Raw genomic sequence first — 27,581 nt, 5'->3', positions numbered from 1 at the left:
CAGTGATGTCACAGTAGAGGGATAATATACACAGTGATGTCACAGTACAGGAATAATGCACAGTGATGTCACAGTACAGGGATAATACACAGTGATGTCACAATACAGGGATAATACACACAGTGACGTCACAGTACAGGGATAATACACACAGTGACATCACAGTACAGGGATAATACACACAGTGACGTCACAGTACAAGGATAATACACAGTGATATCAGAGTACAGAGATAATACACACTGTGATGTCACAGTACAGGGATAATACACACAGTGGTGTCACAGTACAGGAATAATACACACATTGACGCCACAGTACAAGGATAATTCACACAGTGATGTCACAGTACAGGGATAATACACACAGTGATGTCACAGTACAGGGATAATACACACAGTGATGTCACAGTACAGGGATAATATACACAGTGATGTCACAGTACAGGGGAAATACACAGTGATGTCACAGTACAGGGATAATACACACAGTGATGTCACAGTACAGGAATAATGCACAGTGACGTCACAGTACAGGGATAATATACACAGTGACGTCACAGTACAGGGATAATACACACAGTGATGTCACAGTACAGGGATAATACACACAGTGATGTCACAGTACAGGGATAATAGATAGGGGATAAGATGTCTATGGGCGGAGTACCCCTTTAAAGGCTGTAGAAAAAAAAATCCTTGAATACCCCTTTAATTCTATATAAATAAATGAAGGAAGGAAGGATAGTGCATATAAAATACTTCATGGTTTGAATGTTGGGATCTTGTCACATAGTCATTTCCATGAAGTAATACTGAATACTGTTGTGAATATTTCTCAGGCTGAAAGCAGCATAGTATGCAATATGGTAAATGAAGAAGATGCGAGCATTGCCCCACGTCACACAGGTCCAGAAGAGAATCCACAGCAGAAGGAAGAAGAGAAGGTATTGCCCAATACTGCATGCCAGCTGAGAATCAGGGGGTTGGCTATAAGGGGTTCAGAAGTGGTGATGACACAGTACAGGGATAATACACAGTGACGTCACAGTACAGAGATAATACACAGTGATGTCACAGTACATGGATAATACACAGTGACGTCACAGTACAGGGATAATACACACAGTGACGTCACAGTACAGGGATAATACACACAGTGATGTCACAGTACAGGGATAATACACAGTGATGTCACAGTACATGGATAATACACACAGTGACATCACAGTACAGGGATAATACACACAGTGATGTCACAGTACAGGGATAATATACACAGTGATGGCACAGTACAGGGATAATACACAGTGACGTCACAGTACAGGGATAATACACAGTGACGTCACAGTACATAGATAATACACACAGTGATGTCACAGTACAGGGATAATACACACAGTGATGTCACAGTACAGGGATAATATACACAGTGATGGCACAGTACAGGGATAATACACAGTGACGTCACAGTACAGGGATAATACACAGTGACGTCACAATACAGAGATAATACACACAGTGATGTCACAGTACAGGGATAATACACAGTGACATCACAGTACAGGGATAATACACACAGTGACGTCACTGCAGGGATAATACACAGTGATGTCACAGAACAGGGATAATATACACAGTGATGTCACAGTACAGGGATAATACACAGTGATGTCACAGTACAGGGATAATACACACAGTGATGTCACAGTACAGGGATAATACACAGTGATATCACAGTACAGGGATAATACACAGTGATGTCACAGTACAGGGATAACATACACAGTGATGTCACAGTACAGGGATAATACACACAGTGATTTCACAGTACAGGGATAATACATACAGTGATGTCACAGTACAGGAATAATGCACAGTGATGTCACAGTAGAGGGATAATATACACAGTGATGTCACAGTACAGGAATAATGCACAGTGATGTCACAGTACAGGGATAATACACAGTGATGTCACAATACAGGGATAATACACACAGTAACGTCACAGTACAGGGATAATACACACAGTGACATCACAGTACAGGGATAATACACACAGTGACGTCACAGTACAAGGATAATACACAGTGATATCAGAGTACAGAGATAATACACACTGTGATGTCACAGTACAGGGATAATACACACAGTGGTGTCACAGTACAGGGATAATACACACATTGACGTCACAGTACAAGGATAATACACACAGTGATGTCACAGTACAGGGATAATACACACAGTGATGTCACAGTACAGGGATAATACACACAGTGACGTCACAGTACAGGGATAATACACACAGTGGTGTCACAGTACAGGGATAATACACACATTGACGTCACAGTACAAGGATAATACACACAGTGATGTCACAGTACAGGGATAATACACACAGTGATGTCACAGTACAGGGATAATACACACAGTGACGTCACAGTACAGGGATAATATACACAGTGATGTCACAGTACAGGGGAAATACACAGTGATGTCACAGTACAGGGATAATACACACAGTGATGTCACAGTACAGGAATAATGCACAGTGACATCACAGTACAGGGATAATACACACAGTGATGTCACAGTACAGGGATAATACACACAGTGATGTCACAGTACAGGGATAATACACACAGTGATGTCACAGTACAGGGATAATAGATAGGGGATAAGATGTTTATGGGTGGAGTACCCCTTTAAAGGCTGTAGAAAAAAAACAAATCCTGGAATACCCCTTTAATTCTATATAAATAAATGAAGGAAGGAAGGATAGTGCATATAAAATACCTCATGGTTTGAATGTTGGGATCTTGTCACATAGTAATTTCCATGAAGTAATACTGAATACTGTTGTGAATATTTCTCAGGCTGAAAGCAGCATAGTATGCAATATGGTAAATGAAGAAGATGCGAGCATTGCCCCACGTCACACAGGTCCAGAAGAGAATCCACAGCAGAAGGAAGAAGAGAAGGTATTGCCCAATACTGCATGCCAGCTGAGAATCAGGGGGTTGGCTATAAGGGGTTCAGAAGTGGTGATGACACAGTACAGGGATAATACACAGTGACGTCACAGTACAGAGATAATACACAGTGATGTCACAGTACATGGATAATACACAGTGACGTCACAGTACAGGGATAATACACACAGTGACGTCACAGTACAGGGATAATACACACAGTGATGTCACAGTACAGGGATAATACACAGTGATGTCACAGTACATGGATAATACACACAGTGACATCACAGTACAGGGATAATACACACAGTGATGTCACAGTACAGGGATAATATACACAGTGATGGCACAGTACAGGGATAATACACAGTGACGTCACAGTACAGGGATAATACACAGTGACGTCACAGTACATAGATAATACACACAGTGATGTCACAGTACAGGGATAATACACACAGTGATGTCACAGTACAGGGATAATATACACAGTGATGGCACAGTACAGGGATAATACACAGTGACGTCACAGTACAGGGATAATACACAGTGACGTCACAATACAGAGATAATACACACAGTGATGTCACAGTACAGGGATAATACACAGTGACATCACAGTACAGGGATAATACACACAGTGACGTCACTGCAGGGATAATACACAGTGATGTCACAGAACAGGGATAATATACACAGTGATGTCACAGTACAGGGATAATACACAGTGATGTCACAGTACAGGGATAATACACACAGTGATGTCACAGTACAGGGATAATACACAGTGATATCACAGTACAGGGATAATACACAGTGATGTCACAGTACAGGGATAACATACACAGTGATGTCACAGTACAGGGATAATACACACAGTGATTTCACAGTACAGGGATAATACATACAGTGATGTCACAGTACAGGAATAATGCACAGTGATGTCACAGTAGAGGGATAATATACACAGTGATGTCACAGTACAGGAATAATGCACAGTGATGTCACAGTACAGGGATAATACACAGTGATGTCACAATACAGGGATAATACACACAGTAACGTCACAGTACAGGGATAATACACACAGTGACATCACAGTACAGGGATAATACACACAGTGACGTCACAGTACAAGGATAATACACAGCGATATCAGAGTACAGAGATAATACACACTGTGATGTCACAGTACAGGGATAATACACACAGTGGTGTCACAGTACAGGGATAATACACACATTGACGTCACAGTACAAGGATAATACACACAGTGATGTCACAGTACAGGGATAATACACACAGTGATGTCACAGTACAGGGATAATACACACAGTGACGTCACAGTACAGGGATAATACACACAGTGGTGTCACAGTACAGGGATAATACACACATTGACGTCACAGTACAAGGATAATACACACAGTGATGTCACAGTACAGGGATAATACACACAGTGATGTCACAGTACAGGGATAATACACACAGTGACGTCACAGTACAGGGATAATATACACAGTGATGTCACAGTACAGGGGAAATACACAGTGATGTCACAGTACAGGGATAATACACACAGTGATGTCACAGTACAGGAATAATGCACAGTGACATCACAGTACAGGGATAATACACACAGTGATGTCACAGTACAGGGATAATACACACAGTGATGTCACAGTACAGGGATAATACACACAGTGATGTCACAGTACAGGGATAATAGATAGGGGATAAGATGTCTATGGGTGGAGTACCCCTTTAAAGGCTGTAGAAAAAAAACAAATCCTGGAATACCCCTTTAATTCTATATAAATAAATGAAGGAAGGAAGGATAGTGCATATAAAATACCTCATGGTTTGAATGTTGGGATCTTGTCACATAGTAATTTCCATGAAGTAATACTGAATACTGTTGTGAATATTTCTCAGGCTGAAAGCAGCATAGTATGCAATATGGTAAATGAAGAAGATGCGAGCATTGCCCCACGTCACACAGGTCCAGAAGAGAATCCACAGCAGAAGGAAGAAGAGAAGGTATTGCCCAATACTGCATGCCAGCTGAGAATCAGGGGGTTGGCTATAAGGGGTTCAGAAGTGGTGGTGGCACCGGTATCATACATGGCGCACAGTGTAGTATATGGGGGGTCTCATGGCCGTTTGCCCCTGTTAATAAATGCCTGTTATCAATCCGTTTGATAATTTTTCTAACAGGTTGCAAACAGCAGTAAAATAATCCCATTGATGTCAATGGGATTTTTTTTTTTACAATCCTTTATCACCCGTTGGCTTCCTGTTCGTTTTTTTTTTTTTTTACAGGGGAAAAGACGGAGCATGCCATATTTTTTTTCCCCTCAAAGATAATGGAATAGAAACGAATATTATAAATTTAACATTGAAGTCTATGGCAAACGGATGAGCCTTTAATGTCATACGTTTGCACCCGGTTTGTCATATCCGTTTTTGAACCGTTATTACTTCTGAGCATGCCCAGAAGAGGTGACATCAGCAGACTCCTGCAGTGCTGAGGGACTACTACTCCCATCATGGAACAGACTTGTTTCCATGGTGGGAGTAGTAGTTCCCTGGCTGTGGGAGTCTGACGGTTGCTGGGGAGGCTACATTAGTGTTTGTACTAATCTCCTCATCCTGTTTCATGCTGGGGGTAGTAGTACAGGGCCTGAGGGATTGATCGCATCGGGCCTCACTTTTGAGACCGGATGCGATCAGAAGTTATTAAACGGAAGCAGGTTGTCATGCTCCGTTCCCCTACGATGTACAGTGTACTTTTACTTTCATTGTTAAATTCCCTGCCGGGAGCCTTCAATGGCCAGCACCGAGGAGCCATTCAGGGCTCCTGGTGGGGTTTTAAACTTATAGTGTGCATAATTACCATACAATCATATTCCCCCTGACTTTTGTATAATACTTTAATTCCCCCCATGTATATATTGTTCCCTCATGTATATATTGTATTATAAATTATTTCCCTGCTGCCCGGTCTTCTATGGCCAAACAGGGACATGTCCGCACTGTGCGCTCTGATTGTGCTTGGAGCGGGGCAGCAGCGGGAACATGTCGGGAACCGGCGGCGGTGAATGAATGAAGCAGCGCACAGGGAGGATAGGTCCCTCCATTCCCTCATCTCTGTCAGGAACGGAGATGAGCAACGGGAATAGACTGACATGTCCCAGCTGTGCACTTTTGTGGTGGCCCAAGGGGCCACAGTAGCTAAGGCATCAGGTAGAGCCTCAGGCAGCCTGATCCAACTCAAGTATATTAAATGTGATAAAAATGTAGTTATAAAGGTAATGAATCCCACATGTTTATGTTGTGTTATTGAAAGGAACATGTATGGACATTTTCACAAAAATGCTACATGGACTCGTCTCAGTTCTTTTTATTCAGACCTGTGAAGGACATTTGACAATAATGCCCCAGGAACTGTCAGTCTAGGCCCCAGTGGCCACTTCCAGTCATCCGCCCTCCAGGACTGGGCGCCAAGGACGGCTGTGTTTAAGAGGGGGAGTTTGTGGTGGCCCAGTAAGGGAGTTCTTACCCCTTACCCTTGCTGCCCTGTCAGGCAGCCTCCCTGCAGTGTCTCCTGCCCCCCCGCATCTGTTCTACTGTAATTGTATATTATTCCCTATGGTAGGCATATAAGAATGTTGTATCTTTAACCCCTTGGGGACGGAGCCCATTATGACCCTAAGGATGGGAGCATTTTTTTCAAATCTTACCTCTATCACTTTATGCATTAATAACTCTGGTATGCTTTAACTTATAAATGTAATTATAATTTTTTACACTAACATGTTATTGTAGCCCCATTTTTTCATTTTTACAAGAGGTAAAAGGTAAAAAGGCCCCCCAAAACTTGTAATTCATTTTCTCTTGAGTGAGGAAATACCTCATATGTGGATGTAAAGTGCTCTGTGGGTGCAATAGAGGGCTCAGAAGGAAAGGAGCGACAATGGGATTTTGGAGAGCGAATTTTGCTGAAATTGTTTTTGGGGGGGCATGTCACATTTAAGACCCCCCCATGATGTCAGAACAGTAAAAAAAAACACATGGCATATTATTTTGGAAACTATACCCCTCAAGAAACGTAACAAGGGGTAAATTGAGACATTATACCCCACAGGTGATTGACAAACTTTGGTTAAAGTGGGCCGTGAAAATGAAAAATTTTATTTTTAATACTAAAATGCTGGTGTTACCCCAAATTTTTCATTTTCACAAGGAGTAATAGGAGAAAATGCCCCCCAAAATTTGTAACCTCATTTCTCTCGAAGAAGGAAATACTTCATATGTGGATGTTAAGTGCTCTGTGGGTGCAGTAGAGCGCTCAGAAGGGAAGGAATGGCATTGGGCTTTTGGAGAGCGAATTTTGCTGAAATGTTTTTTGGGGGCATGTCACATTTAGGAAGCCCCCATGATGTCAGAACAGTAAAAAAAAAAAAAAAAAACACATGGCATACTATTTTGGAAACTACACCCCTCAAGGAATGTAACAAGGGGTAAAGTGAGCCTTAATGCCCCACAGGTGATTGACGAACTTTCGTTAAAGGGGGGCGTACAAAAAAATAAAAATAAAAACTAGTGTTACCCCAATTTTTTCATATTCACAAGGGGTAATAGATGAAAAAGCCCCCAAAAATGTTTAACCCCATTTCTTCTGAGTATGGTAATACCTCATATGTGGATATATAGTGCTCTGTGGGCAAACTACAATGCTCAGAAGAGAAGGAGCGCCATTGGGCTTTTGGAGAGAGAATTTGGTTGGAATAGAAGTGAGGGGCCATGTGCGTTTACAAAGCCCCCATGGTGCCTGAAGAGTGGACCCTCCCCACATGTGACCCCATTTTGGAAACAACACCCCTCACAGAACTCAATAAAGGTTACAGTGAGCATTTACACCCCACTGGCGTTCAACAGATCTTTGGAACAGTGGGCTGTGCAAAGGAAAAAATAAATTTTTCAGTTTTACAGACCACTGTTCAAAAAATCTGTCAGTGGGGTGTAAATGCTCAATGCACCCCTTATTACATTCCGTGAGAGGTGTAGTTTCCAAAATGGGGTCACATGTGGAGGGGGGGGTCCACTGTTCTGGCACCACGGGAGCTTTGTAAACGCACATGGCCTTCAATTCCAGCCAAATTCTCTCTCCAAAAGCCCAATGGCGCTCATTCTCTTTTGAGCCCTTTAGTGAGCCAGCAGAGCACTATACATCCACATAAGGGGTATTTCCATACTCGGAAGAAATGGTGGGAGGAGAAGTAGAAATAGACAGTCTGGCACTGCAGCTTCACACCCCTGCGGACTATCCAAAGATCCGGCACGCTACAGCAACGTCCAAATAAACGTGGGAACTGATGGTGGTGCAAAGCTTGCGTGAAAAATGTAGATGCAATATCCTTTTGGGAGGCTTTTTTCCTATTACTCCTTGTGAAAATGAAAAATTTGGGGTAACACCAGCATTTGAGGGGGAAAAACTAAGTTTTAATTTTCACGTCTAACTTTAACGAAAATTTGTCAAAGACCTGTGAGGTGTTAAGGCTCACTATACCCCTTGTTACATTCCTTGAGGGGTGTAGCTTCCATGCTGGGAGTTGTAGTTTTGCAACTTTTAGGCCACAGTGAAGATCACTTACCAGCGATCTTCACTGCAGCCTCCTTTAACCCTCCCGCCTGTTACCCAGGAGGTATCAGTGACCAGGTGACTTAAGGGTGACCAATGGGACCCCACCAGAGTCTCCCCCATAAAAGCCCTGGGAGGAGTCTCTTCTCTCTTAGTTCCTGAGTCTTTGCTGAGGTGCAGTCGAGTCTAAGAGTCTGGAGTCATAGGAGCCTCAAGTCAAGTCTTTAGCCACAAGATACAAGTCTACAAGTAACTACAGTCACAGTTTAGTCTGTCTCCAGTCAAGTCAGTCACTGTCATCTATTGTCAAGTCAACGTGGCCTGCACTAAAGTGTCCAAAACCACTTCAAGTCCCAGCAAGCCCTTAAGGTATCTGAAGTCACTGGTCACCTCCGTGGGCCTGGCTACACTATATATACTGTATATACTATACTGTACCAGCTACCATTGTCTGTAACTTGGCATCTGAGTCCTTATTGCCCCCGTGCCTAGCCCAGGATCCAGCGGTATACCTTCTCGTGGTATTGAGGATAAACCACGCCCTGGCGTCACGAATACAAGGGGTTAATGCCATCTGCCCCTAGGGTAATTCTATCTGCCCTACATCTCACACCCTCTACCACACTGTGATAGCGCTAGAAGACCGGTCAGTAGGGGAATCATTTATAATACAATATATACATTGGGATATAATATATACATGGGGGGAATAAAAGGATTATACAAAAGTCTGGGGAAATATGATTATATGGTCATTATGAACACTATGAGTTTAAAAACCCCGCTGGGAGCTCTGAATGGCCCCTCGGTGACTCCTGGCAGGGAATTAAAAAATGAAAGTAAAAGTACACTGTACATCGCAGGGGAGCGGAGCATGCCGCCCGCTCCCCTGTTTAATAACTTCTGATCGCATCGGATCTCAGAAGTAAGGTCATTTTGTCAATTAAACCTTAAATGGGCACTGTCACCAACTTTATTTTTTGATATGTTGTAGTACTTATGTACTACAACATATCTCTAATATACTTTTATTTTTATTTTTTTCATTAAAAAGGTTTAATTTACATTTAAAAACCGGCCACTGTAAAAGGACTGATTTTGGAGTGGCAATCAGTCCTTTTTCAGTTAGGCTGCACTCGCTCCCTGCCTGTCAATCAGACAGGCGGGAGCGAGCTCATTGGCTCGCCGGCCACTGGCTGGGAGGCCACTCCTCCCGCACATCGCCGCCTTCTCGTTGCCGCCGCTGTCCCTGCACGCCCGCTGGCGGACTCTGCAGTAACTGCAAGTGTAATGAGGGAACGGGGTATGCGGGGCGGGGGGGGGGGGGGAGGGAACGGGCTAGTGCCGTAGCAGGGGTGGGGGGGGGGGAACGGGCTAGCAAAAAAAAAAAATAGGATGGTGGGAGCTACCCTTTAAATGAAATTCTGTCTGGTGGAGTAAGCTGTTAAAGTGGTCCCTCAATTTACAATGGCCTCTACGTACAATATTTTTAACATACAGTCTTAGTTATGTCTTTTCTGTACCATTATAGCTTGAAACCATTCACAACATACAATGCTATAGATAGCCAGATCTGCTAAATGGCTGGAAGAACTGACCAATCAGAATGGGCATTTTAATAGTAAAACACCTGTATTACTGAAGCGTATGCACTGGCTGGCTGTCTGGTAGCGCCCCCTACAGTACAGGGAGGTATTACATGTTCTATACTACTCTTTACCTGTGCCAGGTATAGTTGCTCCTTTCGAGGACAGCTCTATTTTACTTTTTTAGAACATCGCGTGTACTGTACAGGACCCTGTGATTACAGCTCCCAGAAGATCTTTCTTACTTTTATATGTAAGGATTTGCTTTATCTATATTAGTTATCTACTTATTTTCCTTTAATCCTCACTTTTTCCTATTTTTGGATGACATTTTGGTGGCTAATACCCATCCATTTACCAGGTTTCCATAGAGTTATGGGCTGAACATACATTGGTTTCAACTTACAATGGTCGTCCTGTAACCAATTCATATTGTAACTTGAGGGAGACTGTATACATAACTAAAAGTGGAACTCCCCCTTAATACACCCTCTTCTTTTGTATAATCTGTTGCTGGTACATGTCATAAAGATCTTTATTGTTGTTCAAGCTAAAAACCTGCCTTATGCCTTCTTCACAGAGTCCATCATGCCAGGTCCTTCAAGAAAAAGAAGAGACTCAAGGTTTCCCCAAACGGAGATACTTGAAGGAAGTAGCGTGGAAGCTTTTCCAAGAATATGAAAAAAAATTACACACAGCAAGATTTATTGGGGATCTCCAAAGGGAAAAACTAAGAGAGTCCTTTCATCACCTTCACCAGTATCTGGTAAAAGAGGAAGAAACATGTATTGCAAAACAGAAAGATGAAGTAGAATCATCTAGAAAGGATTTGGAAGCCAGAGTAAGGTCATTGTTAGAATTCTCTTCCACCATTACCAACGTTCTGGTGAAGTTGGAAAATGGAGAAATGGAGATGACCACAGAACAATTGAAGACACTTCGCGATCGCCTGGAGGAGGTGTCGAAATTCAGCACAACACAAAAAAGTTACTTATCTCCTTTCCAGGTCCAGGAATGGAGAGGAATACGGCATATCGTTAAACCAGTGTCACGTTCACTACACTTCTACCCCAACAGTGCTCACCCTAACTTATTCATATCAAAAAATTGTAAGCAGGTGAGATACACGTTCATCCCTCAGGCTAGATGCATCAACGCCTACTTTGAGCCAGGGCTTTACGTACTAGGGTTGCCTGGGTTTAACTGTGGTCAACATTACTGGGAGGTGGATGTTGGCCTTAAAAGCAACTGGATACTTGGTATTGTGAAGGATAGTGTGCAACGAAAGGTACCCCATAACCTGAGCATCAACAATGGGTTCTGGGTGCTGCGCAAACAAGAAGATACCATGTACCATGGATGTGACCTCTCCACCCTTAAACTTATGACCTCCCCTATAAGAATCGGGGTGTTTGTGGATGTATCTAGTGGTCACGTAGCCTTTTATAATGCAGATACCACAGAGTTGATTTTTGAGATGTCTGGATGTTCCTTTGCTGGATATGTTTTTCCCTTTTTCTGTCCAGGGGTCCCTATAAGGGAAGAAGACTTGGCCCCACTATCTCTTTGTTAGCAACTACAACAAAAGACTTGTGTAAATTGTTGGGAGCATTGAAGTACCAACATGAGGGACCAAATTTAGCAGGACAGCTCTATAAAAAAAAAAAAATAGTACTACTTCTCAGTGATTTGGGTATCATTGTTTAATAAGACATCACTTTATATATTATATATAGGACTGTACCATCCGTGCTGTCCATTTTCACCGGGAGGCCCTCTTCTCCGCTCCGGGCCGGCCCAAGACTAGTGACGTTGCCTTGACGACAACGCACAGTGACGTTCATGCGCAGGGACGTCTGCTGCGCACGGACGTCCCTGTGCGTCGTTGTCAAGGCGACGTCACGGGGCCGGCCCGGAGCGGAGAAGAGGGCCTCCAGGTGAAAATGGACAGCCCGGAACGACTAGTCCCTGCAGCATAGATGGCCCAGACCAGCTCACCCTTCCTTCCCACCGAGGGGAGGTGAGTAGAAAACTAAAGGGGGGTCTGGATGATGACGAAGGCCCGACACTCGTCTTCTACCTGCGGACCTCCAGATGTTTCAAAACTACAACTCCCAGCATGCCCGGACAGCCGATGGCTGTCCGGGCATGCTGGGAGTTGTAGTTTTGCAACATCTGGAGGTCCGCAGGTTGAAGACCACTGAGAAGGGATTGACAGGCGGAGAGTTCACTCGAGTATAAGCCGAGGGGGGGGGGGGCGTTTTCAGCACGAAAAATCGTGCTGAAAAACTCGGCTTATACTCGAGTATATACAGTAGTTATAAATGACCAGGCCTGGTGGAAGAATGAATGACACAGACTCCAGCTGTATACAGACTCTTCTCACGTTTACTACAAAAAACATGATTCTTATACAAGAAAGGATGGCGCACTGCCAAATTATACATGGCTACAAAGAGATGTCTTATCTCTAAGCAGGAAGGACGAGATGTATGAAAGTCTTCAAACTAGGTAGCCTTGAAGCTTCCTACAAGCTCAGCAACTGTGGCCTTGGATCACAGGTTTCCTGGTTATAATTACTAGTGAAGTTCATGATCAGTTCATAATGAAAGAATAGAGACAAGATGGCGGATTATAGACAACATGGCTGATGATATACAAGATGGAGTATAAAGTATAGAAAAAGGAGTATATAAAAGAATATATGAAAACGTATATAAAAACATATAACAAGCTGACTTCCCTCACACAAAGTCTAAGAGGGTTTTGAGGTATTCTCCCTTTAATCCCTATGGATCTGGACTACACTGCGGGAAATCCCTTAATCACTACCTCCAGAGAAGTCTATGGTAGTAGTATCTAAAGCATAGTATGAATGCAGAGGACAGGGTGAGTTAGGCTGGGTTCACACTACGATTTTCAAATACGGTAACCGTATACGGTTTTCCGCAAAAAAACGTATACGACCGTATCCGAAACCGTATGCATAGAGAATGCATTGTAAACCGTATTCCAAATGTTGTGTACGGTTGCATCCGTTTTGCCTCAGATACGGTTTTGCCGATTTTTTCAACCGTAGGCAAAAACGCTGTCGACCACGTTTTTGCCTCCGGTTGGAAAACCGTATGCGAACCGTATGCGGTTCTTTTAACATTGCTGTCTATGAGAACCGTACACAGAATTTCAGAATACGGTTGCACGCGGTTTTTCTAATCCGTTTTTGGAGTTGACACATGCGCAGATTGGAATTTCAATAGAACAATAATAACTTATTAAATTATTAATAAATTGCTGGAAAACTAACTCCAACAAAATAGCAAAACCGTTGGCAAAAACTGATGCAAACGGATAGAACCATACGGGGTAAAACCGTATACGTTTTAATTTGGAGTCATACGGTTGCATACAGTTTTTGCCATACGTTTTATAGCAGAAAACCGTATACGGTAACCGTATTTGAAAAACGTGGTGTGAACCCAGCCTTATCAGGCTGAGTTTACTGATAAGAAGCAGATGAACAGAAGGTCATGAGATGTGGAGGCCATGGTAAGGACATGTAATGGTAAATGGAGAAGAGGTCAGGACTGGTGGCACATGTCCAGATGTGGTCAGGAAAAAAGTTGGGTTAGAAACTGTGTAGTGAGACCAACATAACACTTATACACGTCCCAGGTACCTAAGAACCTTATTGGTCAGGATGAGAGTGAAGGGACATAACCGGGGTCAATATGACATTGGCTGTGAAAGAAGAGTGACAGGTGAGCGGAAGTTTATAACATACATGTATTTAGCAGTAGGCATTATGGGACTGACATCCCAAACCCTCTTACCACACCCCATAATTTCCTTCCACGCCAAAAATACAGTAATACAGTATATTGTCTTATGCTACGCTGTGATTGGTTGCTGTAGACCAGTCCCAACCTTTTTCAGCCCGGGGTACCCCTTGTTTTTTTCACGGGGACCCATACCAAATAATTTTTAAAGTCAAGACTTTGACACACACAATGCCTCCAACCTCCCCCACATGCCTCCAGCCTTCCCCAAATGCCTCCAGACTCCCACCCTCACAAATGCCTCCAGCCTCCCTCCACTGTTTTCTCCAGACTTCCACCCCCCACAATTGCCTCCAGACCTCCACCCACCACTATTGCCTCCAGACTTCCACCCCCCCCCCCACATTTGCCTCCAAACTTCCACCTCCCACTATTGCCTCCAGACCCCCACCCACAACTATTGCCTCCAGACCCCCACCCACCACTATTGCCTCCAGACTCCCATCCTCTGCTAGCTTTCCCTTTATAAGAGCTTGTTAATATAGAAAAGCTGAGCCGTGATTGGTCGCTGTGGGCTTAATCTCTCCAATTGTTCACTCACACATTTTGATAAATCGGGGCCTCTTTATCATTCTGATTACTCATTCTGTTTTTTAATGAAAAAACTAATCTGAAATTGACTTAGCACATGGCTTGACTTGGCACATTAACTTGGCCAACCCATATTATAATAAATATGAATGGTGACGTGAAGAGGAGGAAACTTCTTTAATCATGGATAAGGAGGACATAACACAAGCTGCTGGGGCAGGAAACTTGTGATTAAAGGCGTACTCCGGCGCTTAGACATCTTATCCCCTATCCAAAGGATAGGGGATAAGATGCCTAATCGCAGGGGTCCCGCCGCTGTCACGCCCCCTCTCATAGGCTTGCATTGAGGGGGGCGGAACGTGATGTCACACGGGGCGGAGCCTTGACGTCACAGCGCTCCGGCCCCGTGATCGACAGTAATCAGCGAACACGCTCCGGGGACTGATTATAACGGGGGTGCGGCGTGGAAGATCACGGGGGTCCCAAGTGGTGAGACCCCCGCGATCAGGCATCATATCCCCTATCCTTTGGATAGGGGATAAGATGTCTAAGCACCGGAGTACCCCTTTAAGAAATGTAAGAAGTAAAAGGAGAAGCAGTGGAAATGGGAGCAGCTGAGGGAGGATCATGAACCTAAGAAGCTGAATACATTCAGAAGCTCTAAACATGGAGGATGTAAGCGTCTTCAGGAGACTGAGGGCGACTAGGAACATAACAGGGTCTTGGAACAAAAGGTAAATGTTTATAAGGTATTAGGTTATTGCTATAAATGTTAAAGGGGGTACTCCACTGCTCAGCGTTTGGAACAAACTGTTCCGAACGCTGGAGCCAGCAGCTTGTCACATCATAGCCCCGCCCCCTCATGATGTCACGCCCCGCCCCCTCAATGCAAGTCTATGGGAGGGGCGTGACAGCTGTCACGCCCCTCCCATAGACTTGCATTGAGGGGGCAGGGCGTGACGTCATGAGGGGGCGGGGCTATGACGTCACGAGCTCCCAACGCCGGCTCCAGCATTTGGAACAGTTTGTTCCAAACACTGAGCAGCGGAGTACCCCTTTAAGTAAAACACTTGGCTAGCTCCGTCAGTGATAGAGGAGCAGCAGACAGCAGGTTAACCACTGCTATATTCACACAGGGAACCCTGGACCCTCATGATCAATGGGGGTCCCAGCATTTAGACCCTTCTCAGCTATCCTATCTGTCTCCGGGGACACCCTCTTTCAGTTTAATGAAATGACAGTATGCATTAAGTTTCATCTAGTGGGGACTGCAGGTAACCAGCACGGTAACTCTTAGAGGGGTATTCCAGGAATTTTTTTTATTTGACTATGCTACAGGGGCTGTAAAGTTAGTGTAGTTCATAATATAGTGTCTGTACCTGTATGTGACGGTTTTCTCACAATTCTTATGTGATTTCCACCCCAATATTTATTTTTAACAGCATACAAAATGACTGTTGTCTCAGATTTTTCCCAGGTTGCAATGTGGCCGAGACCTGACATCACTAGTCACCTGATGACAGGAAGCCTGTCTGCTTCAATGGGTGGAGGGATCACTTGGTGGGAGAGAGATCAATCTGCAACTAATGCAACAGCTGTAGGCACCCTGATTGAAAACCACAGGTCTTTTGAATGGATGCAGCTCATCTATGTTTCAATGGGTGGGGTGGCTGATGTGTGGGAGGGAGGAAAATGGAATTATGGGATTTGTAGGCAAAAAAGAAAAAGTCAAACAGGAAATACCAGTTCACAAAAAGCTAGCCACAGTGTTATGGTAATCTCACAACATAGCCATTTAGCCCCAAAACAAGCGCAGATCCTTCCTAAGCATGTCCATTACTGTCTGCCAGGTACGTACTAAAATCCCCTTATGGTGGAGAACCCCTTTAGTATATGTAGATGTTTTTGCAATACAGTTCCGTATACGTTTTTAATTTGAAAACCGTTCGGAACCTTTTTTTAAAACCGTATGCATTGACTCTCCATTGCCAAAAGATGTATCCGGTTGCATCCGTTATGCGTCTTGTACGGTTTTGTTCGTTTTTTTTCCCGTACCCAAAACCACAGCCTACCACGGTTTTTGAGCCAGGTGAAAAACAGTATTGAAACGTATATGTTTTTTTTTTTTATTTGGGAGTCAATGGGAACCGTACAGAACCGTACATATGGGTTTACACCATACGGTTTTTGACTTTGCACATGTGCAGTGCACGCTATAAGTTTTTTTCTTAGAATTTCAATCAAACAAGTGAAACTTTATTTATAATGGAATGAAAAGTTAAAAACCGTATACAGTATTTTTCGTAAAAAACGGATGTCATTTTTCAAACCGTATACAGGTTAAAATTTGTACACACGTTTTGATACAGTTTAGTCAGGTTTTGAGGAATCCGTTTTTCATCATAAACCTGATACGGGAACTGTATTGCAAAAACGTGGTGTCTACGGTAGAGACTTCATTCAAATGTAACTGTATTATATAAAGATCACTGTATAAAACATACTATTCCCAGCACTGCTGTGTGCATGATGCCTTAGGCTCAGTTCACAACTCATTTTCAAACATAGATTACATAACATATATGTTCTTTTTGATGACGTATCTTGTTAGATAGGTCAGTGCAGATGGATGGCAAGCCCTTAGAATAAGGAGCCGAGCCCTGTTTCCAAATCTCGCACCTGTGTAAGGAATGTGATTTTAAAACAGGACTGGGCTTCTTACTGACTGTCAATCAACCAGGGATAGGGATGGAATAGGGAGCGAGGGGGCAGTCCAGTCACCAGCATTTTAGGGGCTTGGGAACAACCTTTTTTCACCAAAGAATAAAAGCGTTTTTAAGATGGTTGGTTAAGAACCTTTATTTTGGACCATAATAAATGAACCTGTTGAGATGTCAGACGTCTTCAATAACAAAGAAGTCACCATCAGGACTTGAAGAGCACTTAAAAACACTCCGAATCTACCTAGTGTGATTGCAGCTCTCTGGCACCACCTTCTAGAGGTAGCTTTACCTACAAGCCAATGTTTCTACTCCATTAAGAAGCCTCAGGACATGACTGGGAACTTAAAGTGTACCTGTCATTAACAAAAACTTTTCATACAATATAGATAATGCTATTATATGTATATTTGTAATATACATTGATTAAAAACTTTGTATACTTTTGGGTAATAAAAAATGCTGTCCCTGCAGCTATTTCCTGTGTGTCTCTGTGAGGAGACCAAGTACAGGAAGTGAGGGCAGGACAAGCAGGGCTCTGTGTAGGCTCATGGTTTTTCAATCATCCTGCTGTGTGAGCTGGGGACATGTCATAGAGCCTTATTGCACAGAACCCTGCTTGTCCTCGATGCAAAGAGTCCTGCTTTTCCTCAGTGTACAGAGCCCTGCTTTTCCTCAGTGTACAGAGCCCTGCTTGTCCTCAGTGTACAGAGCCCTGCTTGTCCTCAGTGTACAGAGCCCTGCTTGTCCTCAGTGTACAGAGCCCTGCTTGACCTCAGTGTACAGAGCCCTGCTTGTTCTCAGTGTACAGAGCCCTGCTTGTCCTCAGTGCACAGAGCCCTGCTTGCCCTCAGTGCACAGATCCCTGCTTGACCTCAGTGTACAGAGCCCTGCTTGTCCTCAGTGTACAGAGCCCTGCTTGTCCTCAATGTACAAAGCCCTGCTTGTCCTCAGTGCACAGAGCCCTGCTTGTCCTCATTGTAGAAAGCCCTGCTTGTTCTCAGTGCACAGAGCCCTGCTTGTCCACAGTGTACAGAGCCCTGCTTGTCCTCAGTGTACAGAGCCTTGCTTGACCTCAGTGTACAGAGCCCTGCTTGTCCTCACTGCACAGTGCCCTGCTTGTCCTCAGTGTACAGAGCCCTGCTTGTCCTCACTGCACAGAGCCCTGCTTGTCCTCAGTGTACAGAGCCCTGCTTGTCCTCAGTGTACAGAGCCCTACTTGTCCTCACTGCACAGAGCCCTGCTTGTCCTCGGTGTACAGAGCCCTGCTTGTCCTCAGTGTACAGAGCCCTGCTTGTCCTCAGTGTACAGAGCCCTGCTTGTCCTCGGTGTACAGAGGCACAGCCCTGCTTGTCCTCATTGTAGAGAGCCCTGCTTGTCCTCGGTGCAGAGAGCTCTGGTTGTCCTCAGTGTACAGAGCCCTGCTTGACCTCAGTGTACAGAGCCCTGCTTGTCCTCAGTGTACAGAGCCCTGTTTGTCCTCAGTGTACAGACCCCTGCTTGTCCTCAGTGTACAGAGCCCTGCTTGTCCTCAGTGTAGAGCCCTTCTTGTCCTCAGTGTACAGAGCCCTGCTTGTCCTCAGTGTACAGAGCCCTGCTTGTCCTCAGTGTACAGAGCCCTGCTTGTCCTTAGTGTACAGAGCCCTGCTTGTCCTCAGTGTACAGAGCCCTGCTTGTCCTCAGTGTACAGAGCCCTGCTTGTCCTCAGTGTACAGAGCCCTGCTTGTCCTCAGTGTACAGAGCCCTGCTTGTCCTCAGTGTACAGAGCCCTGCTTGACCTCAGTGTACAGAGCCCTGCATGTCCTCATGTACAGAGCCCTGCTTATCCTCAGTTTACAGAGCCCTGCTTGCCCTCCGTGCACAGATCCCTGCTTGACCTCAGTGTATAGAGCCCTGCTTGTCCTCAGTGTACAGAGCCCTGCTTGTCCTCAGTGTACAGAGCCCTGCTTGTCCTCAGTGAACAGAGCCCTGCTTGTCCTCAGTGTACAGAGCCCTGCTTGTCCTCAGTGCACAGAGCCCTGCTTGTCCTCAGTGTACAGAGCCCTGCTTGTCCTCACTGCACAGAGCCCTGCATGTCCTCATTGTAGAGAGCCCTGCTTGTCCTTGGTGCAGAGAGCCCTGCTTGTCCTCACTGTACGGAGCCCTGCTTGTTCTCAGTATACAGAGACCTGCATGTCCTCGGTGTACAGAGCCCTGCTTTCCTCAGTGCACAGAGCCCTGCTTGTCCTCAATGTACAGACCCATGCTTGACCTCAGTGTACAGAGCCCTGCTTGACCTCAGTGTACAGAGCCCTGCATGTCCTCATGTACAGAGCCCTGCTTATCCTCAGTTTACAGAGCCCTGCTTGCCCTCCGTGCACAGATCCCTGCTTGACCTCAGTGTATAGAGCCCTGCTTGTCCTTAGTGTACAGAGCCCTGCTTGTCCTCAGTGTACAGAGCCCTGCTTGTCCTCAGTGAACAGAGCCCTGCTTGTCCTCAGTGTACAGAGCCCTGCTTGTCCTCAGTGCACAGAGCCCTGCTTGTCCTCAGTGTACAGAGCCCTGCTTGCCCTCACTGCACAGAGCCCTGCTTGTCCTCATTGTAGAGAGCCCTGCTTGTCCTTGGTGCAGAGAGCCCTGCTTGTCCTCACTGTACGGAGCCCTGCTTGTCCTCAGTATACAGAGACCTGCATGTCCTCGGTGTACAGAGCCCTGCTTTCCTCAGTGCACAGAGCCCTGCTTGTCCTCAATGTACAGACCCATGCTTGACCTCAGTGTACAGAGCCTTGCTTGTCCTCAGTGAACAGAGCCCTGCTTGTCCTCAGTGAACAGAGCCCTGCTTGTCCTCATTGTAGAGAGCCCTGCTTGTCCTCGGTGCAGAGAGCCCTGGTTGTCCTCAGTGTACAGAGCCCTGCTTGCCCTCGGTGTACAAAGCCCTGCTTGTCCTCGGTGTACAGAGCCCTGCTTGTCCTCGGTGTACAAAGCCCTGCTTGTCCTCGGTGTACAGAGCCCTGCTTGTCCTTGGTGTACAGAGCCCTGCTTGTCCTCGGTGTACAGAGCCCTGCTTGTCCTCAATGGACAGAGCCCTGCTTGTCCTCAGTGGACAGAGCCCTGTTTGTCCTCAGTGTAGAGAGCACTGCTTGTCCTCAGTGTACAGAGCCCTGCTTGTCCTCAGGGTACAGAGCCCTGCTTGTCCTCAGTGTACAGAGCCCTGCTTGTCCTCACTGCACAGAGCCCTGCTTGTCCTCATTGTAGAGAGCCCTGCTTGTCCTTGGTGCAGAGAGCCCTGCTTGTCCTCACTGTACGGAGCCCTGCTTGTCCTCAGTATACAGAGACCTGCATGTCCTCGGTGTACAGAGCCCTGCTTTCCTCAGTGCACAGAGCCCTGCTTGTCCTCAATGTACAGACCCATGCTTGACCTCAGTGTACAGAGCCCTGCTTGTCCTCAGTGTACAGAGCCCTGCTTGTCCTCAGTGAACAGAGCCCTGCTTGTCCTCAGTGTACAGAGCCCTGCTTGTCCTCAGTGCACAGAGCCCTGCTTGTCCTCAGTGTACAGAGCCCTGCTTGTCCTCACTGCACAGAGCCCTGCTTGTCCTCATTGTAGAGAGCCCTGCTTGTCCTTGGTGCAGAGAGCCCTGCTTGTCCTCACTGTACGGAGCCCTGCTTATCCTCAGTATACAGAGACCTGCATGTCCTCGGTGTACAGAGCCCTGCTTTCCTCAGTGCACAGAGCCCTGCTTGTCCTCAATGTACAGACCCATGCTTGACCTCAGTGTACAGAGCCCTGCTTGTCCTCAGTGAACAGAGCCCTGCTTGTCCTCAGTGTACAGAGCCCTGCTTGTCCTCATTGTAGAGAGCCCTGCTTGTCCTCGGTGCAGAGAGCCCTGGTTGTCCTCAGTGTACAGAGCCCTGCTTGCCCTCGGTGTACAAAGCCCTGCTTGTCCTCGGTGTACAGAGCCCTGCTTGTCCTCGGTGTACAAAGCCCTGCTTGTCCTCGGTGTACAGAGCCCTACTTGTCCTTGGTGTACAGAGCCCTGCTTGTCCTCGGTGTACAGAGCCCTGCTTGTCCTCAATGGACAGAGCCCTGCTTGTCCTCAGTGGACAGAGCCCTGTTTGTCCTCAGTGTAGAGAGCACTGCTTGTCCTCAGTGTACAGAGCCCTGCTTGTCCTCAGGGTACAGAGCCCTGCTTGTCCTCAGTGTAAAGAGCCCTGCTCGTCCTCAGTGTACAGAGCCCCGCTTGCCCTCACTGTACAGAGCCCCGCTTGTCCTCAGTGCACTGAGCCCTGCTTGTCCTCATGTACAGATCCCTGCTTGTCCTCAGTGTACAGAGCCCTGCTTGTCCTCAGTGTACAGAGCCCTGCTTGTCCTCAGTGTACAGAGCCCTGCTTGTCCTTAGTGTACAGAGCCCTGCTTGTCCTCAGTGTAAAGAGCCCTGCTTGTCCTCAGTGCACGGAGCCCTGCTTGTCCTCATGTACAGATCCCTGCTTGTCCTTAGTGTACAGAGCCCTGCTTGTCCTCAGTGCACGGAGCCCTGCTTGTCCTCATGTACAGATCCCTGCTTGTCCTCAGTGCACAGAGCCCTGCTTGTTCTCGGTGTACAGAGCCCTGCTTGTCCTCGGTGTACAGAGCCCTGCTTGTCCTCGGTGCACAGAGCCCTGATTGTCCTCAGTGTACAGAGCCCTGCTTGTCCTCACTGCACAGAGCCCTGCTTGTCCTCACTGCACAGAGCCCTGCTTGTCCTCAGTGTACAGAGCCCTGCTTGTCCTCACTGCACAGAGCCCTGCTTGTCCTCATTGTAGAGAGCCCTGCTTGTCCTTGGTGCAGAGAGTCCTGCTTGTCCTCACTGTACGGAGCCCTGCATGTCCTCGGTGTACAGAGCCCTGCTTTCCTCAGTGCACAGAGCCCTGCTTGTCCTCAATGTACAGACCCATGCTTGACCTCAGTGTACAGAGCCCTGCTTGTCCTCAGTGAACAGAGCCCTGCTTGTCCTCAGTGTACAGAGCCCTGCTTGTCCTCATTGTAGAGAGCCCTGCTTGTCCTCGGTGCAGAGAGCCCTGGTTTTCCTCAGTGTACAGAGCCCTGCTTGCCCTCGGTGTACAAAGCCCTGCTTGTCCTCGGTGTACAGAGCCCTGCTTGTCCTCGGTGTACAAAGCCCTGCTTGTCCTTGGTGTACAGAGCCCTGCTTGTCCTTGGTGTACAGAGCCCTGCTTGTCCTCGGTGTACAGAGCCCTGCTTGTCCTCAATGGACAGAGCCCTGCTTGTCCTCAGTGGACAGAGCCCTGCTTGTCCTTACTGATCAGAGCCCAGCTTGTCCTCACTGCTCAGAGCCCTGCTTGTCCTCAGTGTACAGAGCCCTGCTTGTCCTCAGTGTAGAGAGCACTGCTTGTCCTCAGTGTACAGAGCCCTGCTTGTCCTCAGTGAACAGAGCCCTGCTTGTCCTCAGTGTACAGAGCCCTGCTTGTCCTCAGTGCACAGAGCCCTGCTTGTCCTCAGTGTACAGAGCCCTGCTTGTCCTCACTGCACAGAGCCCTGCTTGTCCTCATTGTAGAGAGCCCTGCTTGTCCTTGGTGCAGAGAGCCCTGCTTGTCCTCACTGTACGGAGCCCTGCTTGTCCTCAGTATACAGAGACCTGCATGTCCTCGGTGTACAGAGCCCTGCTTTCCTCAGTGCACAGAGCCCTGCTTGTCCTCAATGTACAGACCCATGCTTGACCTCAGTGTACAGAGCCCTGCTTGTCCTCAGTGAACAGAGCCCTGCTTGTCCTCAGTGTACAGAGCCCTGCTTGTCCTCATTGTAGAGAGCCCTGCTTGTCCTCGGTGCAGAGAGCCCTGGTTGTCCTCAGTGTACAGAGCCCTGCTTGCCCTCGGTGTACAAAGCCCTGCTTGTCCTCGGTGTACAGAGCCCTGCTTGTCCTCGGTGTACAAAGCCCTGCTTGTCCTCGGTGTACAGAGCCCTGCTTGTCCTTGGTGTACAGAGCCCTGCTTGTCCTCGGTGTACAGAGCCCTGCTTGTCCTCAATGGACAGAGCCCTGCTTGTCCTCAGTGGACAGAGCCCTGTTTGTCCTCAGTGTAGAGAGCCCTGCTTGTCCTCAGTGTACAGAGCCCTGCTTGTCCTCAGGGTACAGAGCCCTGCTTGTCCTCAGTGTAAAGAGCCCTGCTCGTCCTCAGTGTACAGAGCCCCGCTTGCCCTCACTGTACAGAGCCCCGCTTGTCCTCAGTGCACTGAGCCCTGCTTGTCCTCATGTACAGATCCCTGCTTGTCCTCATGTACAGAGCCCTGCTTGTCCTCAGTGTACAGAGCCCTGCTTGTCCTCAGTGTACAGAGCCCTGCTTGTCCTTAGTGTACAGAGCCCTGCTTGTCCTCAGTGTAAAGAGCCCTGCTTGTCCTCAGTGCACGGAGCCCTGCTTGTCCTCATGTACAGATCCCTGCTTGTCCTTAGTGTACAGAGCCCTGCTTGTCCTCAGTGCACGGAGCCCTGCTTGTCCTCATGTACAGATCCCTGCTTGTCCTCAGTGCACAGAGCCCTGCTTGTTCTCGGTGTACAGAGCCCTGCTTGTCCTCGGTGTACAGAGCCCTGCTTGTCCTCGGTGCACAGAGCCCTGATTGTCCTCAGTGTACAGAGCCCTGCTTGTCCTCACTGCACAGAGCCCTGCTTGTCCTCACTGCACAGAGCCCTGCTTGTCCTCAGTGTACAGAGCCCTGCTTGTCCTCACTGCACAGAGCCCTGCTTGTCCTCATTGTAGAGAGCCCTGCTTGTCCTTGGTGCAGAGAGCCCTGCTTGTCCTCACTGTACGGAGCCCTGCATGTCCTCGGTGTACAGAGTCCTGCTTTCCTCAGTGCACAGAGCCCTGCTTGTCCTCAATGTACAGACCCATGCTTGACCTCAGTGTACAGAGCCCTGCTTGTCCTCAGTGAACAGAGCCCTGCTTGTCCTCAGTGTACAGAGCCCTGCTTGTCCTCATTGTAGAGAGCCCTGCTTGTCCTCGGTGCAGAGAGCCCTGGTTGTCCTCAGTGTACAGAGCCCTGCTTGCCCTCGGTGTACAAAGCCCTGCTTGTCCTCGGTGTACAGAGCCCTGCTTGTCCTCGGTGTACAAAGCCCTGCTTGTCCTTGGTGTACAGAGCCCTGCTTGTCCTTGGTGTACAGAGCCCTGCTTGTCCTCGGTGTACAGAGCCCTGCTTGTCCTCAATGGACAGAGCCCTGCTTGTCCTCAGTGGACAGAGCCCTGCTTGTCCTTACTGATCAGAGCCCAGCTTGTCCTCACTGCTCAGAGCCCTGCTTGTCCTCAGTGTACAGAGCCCTGCTTGTCCTCAGTGTAGAGAGCACTGCTTGTCCTCAGTGTACAGAGCCCTGCTTGTCCTCAGCGTACAGAGCCCTGCTTGTCCTCAGCGTAAAGAGCCCTGCTCGTCCTCAGTGTACAGAGCCCTGCTTGCCCTCACTGTACAGAGCCCCGCTTGTCCTCAGTGCACTGAGCCCTGCTTGTCCTCATGTACAGATCCCTGCTTGTCCTCATGTACAGAGCCCTGCTTGTCCTCAGTGTACAGAGCCCTGCTTGTCCTCAGTGTACAGAGCCCTGCTTGTCCTCACTGCACAGAGCCCTGCTTGTCCTCATTGTAGAGAGCCCTGCTTGTCCTTGGTGCAGAGAGCCCTGCTTGTCCTCACTGTACGGAGCCCTGCTTGTCCTCAGTATACAGAGACCTGCATGTCCTCGGTGTACAGAGCCCTGCTTTCCTCAGTGCACAGAGCCCTGCTTGTCCTCAATGTACAGACCCATGCTTGACCTCAGTGTACAGAGCCCTGCTTTCCTCAGTGAACAGAGCCCTGCTTGTCCTCAGTGTACAGAGCCCTGCTTGTCCTCATTGTAGAGAGCCCTGCTTGTCCTCGGTGCAGAGAGCCCTGGTTGTCCTCAGTGTACAGAGCCCTGCTTGCCCTCGGTGTACAAAGCCCTGCTTGTCCTCGGTGTACAGAGCCCTGCTTGTCCTCGGTGTACAAAGCCCTGCTTGTCCTCGGTGTACAGAGCCCTGCTTGTCCTTGGTGTACAGAGCCCTGCTTGTCCTCGGTGTACAGAGCCCTGCTTGTCCTCAATGGACAGAGCCCTGCTTGTCCTCAGTGGACAGAGCCCTGTTTGTCCTCAGTGTAGAGAGCACTGCTTGTCCTCAGTGTACAGAGCCCTGCTTGTCCTCAGGGTACAGAGCCCTGCTTGTCCTCAGGGTACAGAGCCCTGCTCGTCCTCAGTGTACAGAGCCCCGCTTGCCCTCACTGTACAGAGCCCCGCTTGTCCTCAGTGCACTGAGCCCTGCTTGTCCTCATGTACAGATCCCTGCTTGTCCTCATGTACAGAGCCCTGCTTGTCCTCAGTGTACAGAGCCCTGCTTGTCCTCAGTGTACAGAGCCCTGCTTGTCCTTAGTGTACAGAGCCCTGCTTGTCCTCAGTGTAAAGAGCCCTGCTTGTCCTCAGTGCACGGAGCCCTGCTTGTCCTCATGTACAGATCCCTGCTTGTCCTTAGTGTACAGAGCCCTGCTTGTCCTCAGTGCACGGAGCCCTGCTTGTCCTCATGTACAGATCCCTGCTTGTCCTCAGTGCACAGAGCCCTGCTTGTTCTCGGTGTACAGAGCCCTGCTTGTCCTCGGTGTACAGAGCCCTGCTTGTCCTCGGTGCACAGAGCCCTGATTGTCCTCAGTGTACAGAGCCCTGCTTGTCCTCACTGCACAGAGCCCTGCTTGTCCTCACTGCACAGAGCCCTGCTTGTCCTCAGTGTACAGAGCCCTGCTTGTCCTCACTGCACAGAGCCCTGCTTGTCCTCATTGTAGAGAGCCCTGCTTGTCCTTGGTGCAGAGAGCCCTGCTTGTCCTCACTGTACGGAGCCCTGCATGTCCTCGGTGTACAGAGCCCTGCTTTCCTCAGTGCACAGAGCCCTGCTTGTCCTCAGTGTACAGAGCCCTGCTTGTCCTCAGTGAACAGAGCCCTGCTTGTCCTCAGTGAACAGAGCCCTGCTTGTCCTCAGTGTACAGAGCCCTGCTTGTCCTCATTGTAGAGAGCCCTGCTTGTCCTCGGTGCAGAGAGCCCTGGTTGTCCTCAGTGTACAGAGCCCTGCTTGCCCTCGGTGTACAAAGCCCTGCTTGTCCTCGGTGTACAGAGCCCTGCTTGTCCTCGGTGTACAAAGCCCTGCTTGTCCTTGGTGTACAGAGCCCTGCTTGTCCTTGGTGTACAGAGCCCTGCTTGTCCTCGGTGTACAGAGCCCTGCTCAATGGACAGAGCCCGGCTTGTCCTCAGTGGACAGAGCCCTGCTTGTCCTTACTGATCAGAGCCCAGCTTGTCCTCACTGCTCAGAGCCCTGCTTGTCCTCAGTGTACAGAGCCCTGCTTGTCCTCAGTGTAGAGAGCACTGCTTGTCCTCAGTGTACAGAGCCCTGCTTGTCCTCAGCGTACAGAGCCCTGCTTGTCCTCAGTGTAAAGAGCCCTGCTCGTCCTCAGTGTACAGAGCCCTGCTTGCCCTCACTGTACAGAGCCCCGCTTGTCCTCAGTGCACTGAGCCCTGCTTGTCCTCATGTACAGATCCCTGCTTGTCCTCATGTACAGAGCCCTGCTTGTCCTCAGTGTACAGAGCCCTGCTTGTCCTTAGTGTACAGAGCCCTGCGTGTCCTCAGTGTAAAGAGCCCTGCTTGTCCTCAGTGCACGGAGCCCTGCTTGTCCTCATGTACAGATCCCTGCTTGTCCTTAGTGTACAGAGCCCTGCTTGTCCTCAGTGCACGGAGCCCTGCTTGTCCTCATGTACAGATCCCTGCTTGTCCTCAGTGTACAGAGCCCTGCTTGTCCTCAGGTACAGATCCCTGCTTGTCCTCAGTGTACAGAGCCCTGCTTGTCTACAGTGTACAGAGCCCTGCTTGTCTACAGTGTACAGAGCCCTGCTTGTCTACAGTGTACAGAGCCCTGCTTGTTCTCAGTGTACAGAGCCCTGCTTGTCCTCAGTGTACAGAGCCCTGCTTGTCCTCACTGTACAGAGTCCTGCTTGTCCTCAGTGTACAGAGCCCTGCTAGTCCTCACTGTACAGAGTCCTGCTTGTCCTCAGTGTACAGAGCCCTTCTTGTCCTCAGTGTACAGAGCCCTGCTTGTCCTCAGTGTACAGAGCTCTGCTTTTCCTCAGTGTACAGAGCCCTCCTCCTCATGTAATCTCCTTACTACTGGGGTGACACACTGTAACAAACCTCCTCCTCATGTAATCTCCTTACTATTAGGGTGACACACTGTAACAAACCTCCTCATCATGTAATCTCCTTTCTACAGGAGTGACACACTGTAACAAACCTCCTCA

At 47.9% G+C, this 27,581-nt stretch overlaps 1 protein-coding gene across 2 annotated transcripts in view; it reads right to left on the bottom strand.

Moving 5' to 3' along the window:
- The window catches only part of GRB7 (growth factor receptor bound protein 7), a 265,456-nt gene that overhangs the window by 235,279 nt on the left and 2,596 nt on the right, over positions 1-27,581 (bottom strand). The window lies entirely within an intron of this gene.

The sequence above is a fragment of the Hyla sarda genome, chromosome 12 (assembly GCF_029499605.1).
Source record: "Hyla sarda isolate aHylSar1 chromosome 12, aHylSar1.hap1, whole genome shotgun sequence".
Lineage (NCBI taxonomy): Eukaryota > Metazoa > Chordata > Amphibia > Anura > Hylidae > Hyla > Hyla sarda.
The sequence above is the reverse complement of the archived record's forward strand: the minus strand, read 5'-3'. Positions and strand labels throughout refer to the sequence as shown.